Here is a 2,747-nt window from a genome sequence, read left to right on the forward strand (position 1 = left end):
AATCAAACTGTGGCTAGTACTGTGATGTTACTAGTAACCTTTTCTTACGTCATATGGCCAAGAGAGCATTTGAAGGCGAAACTTCTGCATGGGGAAGCTGCATCATGAACAAAAGTTTATATCGAGTATTATGTTGACGTTAGTAGGCCCTGGCCGAAAGCGCAGCATGTGAAAGGTATAGATAAAAGTTATCGTTGCAGTCAGTACTGTGTAGTTACTAGTAGCTGGATTTAAGCTCGAAGTGAGACACTGTTGGTGAAACTTCATCATGAGAACGTCACAAGCTGATCACGCTCTATGATATGACTAGTATTATGTTGCTTATAGTAGGCTAAGCGCAAGCCGAAACATCAACATGTGAAAGTCGTAGAATTTTGCGATCAAACTGTGGCTAGTACTTTGATGATGCTTGTAGCCAACCGAATTGGTTGAAAAGCCCAATAAGTAAGCTAACTTGGGAGAGCTTGTTGGAAACCAAATGCTACTAGATTGGTCCAAATACATCCTTCAACAGGGGATCACTTGGCTCGCTTTACGAAGAGGAGCACAGCTATATGTGTTAATTCGGTATGAATCGCAAGATTTGTTTACCGACCTCTCTAACGCAAAAGGCGGTCTCGGCTTCGGCTGTTGACTGCGTCCGATTCAGGGTTATATAACTCTCGATTGAACACATTGATGTTCTATTGTTGGTGCTTCCAATAAAATTGGAACACTTAAAGCAGAACCGATTCAAATAATAGCATTCTGATCAATGATTGCATTCCTTGATCAAGAACTGCTGGAGTCATTGTGATGGCGAATTTTCTTCATAAGAAAATTGCAAAGAGACGGAACTTAATGAGACTAGTATTATGTTGTTTCTAGTAAGCGGAAGCTGAAACAGCAACATGTGAAAATCAAGTTTTGTTCAATGATCTCGAGGCGATAAGTACTATGAAGCAACTAGTAGCCTAAGCATGACTCAGATTTGAGACAGTCAAAAAGACTGGCGAAACTTCTTCACATGAAAGTTACATAGAGAACTACAAATGTATACAGCGAGTATTATGTTGTTTCTAGTAGGCGAAAGCTGAAACATCAACATGTGAAAGTTGTCTGCAAACTGTAGAACGATATGTGATTAGTACTGTGCTGTTACTAGTAGCCAGTCTGACTGTAGAAGCCAAGACAAAGGGAAACTAATGCATCTGAAAAGGACAAGTTATGGAAAGGTATGCACGATAAGTATTATGTTGTTTCTAGTAAGCGGCAGCTGAAACATCAACATGTGAACGTCGTTGTGTACAGTAACCTAGAACTATATAGTCCTTAGTAACGTGCATTTACTAGTACCTGTAGTCATAATGGCTCATTCCTATGAGTAGAGTTGTTTGAAAGTGCAACTCGAAGCTGGAGATATGTCTCTCCAAAAGCTAATTATAAAGCGAGACCGATAGTAAACAAGTACCGTGAGGGAAAGTTGAAAAGCACTCTGAAGAGAGAGTGAAAAGTACGTGAAACTGTTGAAGGGGAACTGGAGTGAGCGTTACCATACTCAATGCCTTGATATTATATTCTCGGCTACCGAGTAGTGTAGTTGTCGTCTTTTGGCAAATCTTGTTAATGAATCGAGCAGAAGTTTTCCTCGGAATTCTTCTTGTTGATTCTAAACAAAATGAGATAAATTGATCTTGATTGCCTGTCTGACCTCAACTTCCTATTCAATGCTCTCTACAGCCCGTCTTGAAACACGGACCAAGGAGTGTGAGTTGCTTGCAAGTGTTGTCGCTCATTGAAAGCGCACACGCGAAATGAAAGTGAACAGTGTAATTTTTATGAATTGCACTACTTTGTGTGGTGAGGGCGCCGATTCGGTGTCCCGCAACCACGGACGGTTTTGCTCTTATTGCATGACTGATCCAGAGCAAGTAGCACACGACCCGAAAGATGGTGATCTATGCTTGGGCAGGGCGAAGCCACGGGAAACCATGGTGGAAGCCCGAAGCGGTTCTGACGTGCAAATCGATCGTCTGACCTGAGCATAGGGGCGAAAGACTAATCGAACCATCTAGTAGCTGGTTTCCTCCGAAGTTTCCCTCAGGATAGCAAAAGCTTGAGCAAGATTGAAAAATCTTCGCAAAGCAATTTCATCGGTTAAAGCGAATGATTAGAGGAATGGGGGAAAATTTTTCCTTCACCTATTCTCAAACTATAAATCGGTGAGATGTCCTTGTGACTTAATTGCACTTGGACTATGAATGCAAGCTTTTTGTGGGCCGCTTTTGGTAAGCAGAACCGGCGATGTGGGATGAACCAAAAGTTGGGTTAAGGCGCCTAACTACTTGCTCATGAGTCACCACAAAAGGTGTTGATTGATACTGACAGCAGGACGGTGGTCATGGAAGTTGAAATCCGCTAAGGAGTGTGTAACAACTCACCTGCCGAATCAATCAGCCCTGAAAATGGATGGCACTAGAGCTCGTGGCCTATACCCAACCATGAATATCAATATCTAACGCAAGTTAGATTAGAGAAAAAGAGCCTCACCAGCTCAAAAATGATATTCATGTGTAGGAGGACACATTGATTGCGCTAAAGTATGCACGCAAGTGTATGCGCGAAGCGATCAATGGAGCAGATCTTGGTGGAAGTAGCAAGTACTCAAATGAGAACTTTGAGGACTGAAGCGGGAAAGGCTTTCATGTGAACAGCGTTTGCACATGAGTTAGTCGATTCTAAAAGACAGGCTAATGCCAAAGTCTTGA

At 42.2% G+C, this 2,747-nt stretch overlaps 1 non-coding gene and 1 pseudogene across 1 annotated transcript in view; both read left to right on the forward strand.

Annotated features, from left to right (window-relative positions):
* The first annotated feature begins 502 nt into the window (after nt 1-502).
* LOC142357537 (5.8S ribosomal RNA) lies at nt 503-654 on the forward strand (annotated as a pseudogene).
* A 494-nt stretch (nt 655-1,148) lies between these two features.
* Nucleotides 1,149-2,747, forward strand: part of LOC142357538 (large subunit ribosomal RNA) — a 3,471-nt gene continuing 1,872 nt past the window's right edge. Inside the window, exon 1 of the ribosomal RNA XR_012761622.1 lies at nt 1,149-2,747. This exon is cut by the window's right edge and continues 1,872 nt beyond it. This is a non-coding gene — a ribosomal RNA (large subunit ribosomal RNA).

The sequence above is a fragment of the Convolutriloba macropyga genome, unplaced genomic scaffold (genome assembly GCF_964194025.1).
Source record: "Convolutriloba macropyga unplaced genomic scaffold, txConMacr16.3 SCAFFOLD_4500, whole genome shotgun sequence".
NCBI classification, from domain to species: domain Eukaryota; kingdom Metazoa; phylum Xenacoelomorpha; order Acoela; family Convolutidae; genus Convolutriloba; species Convolutriloba macropyga.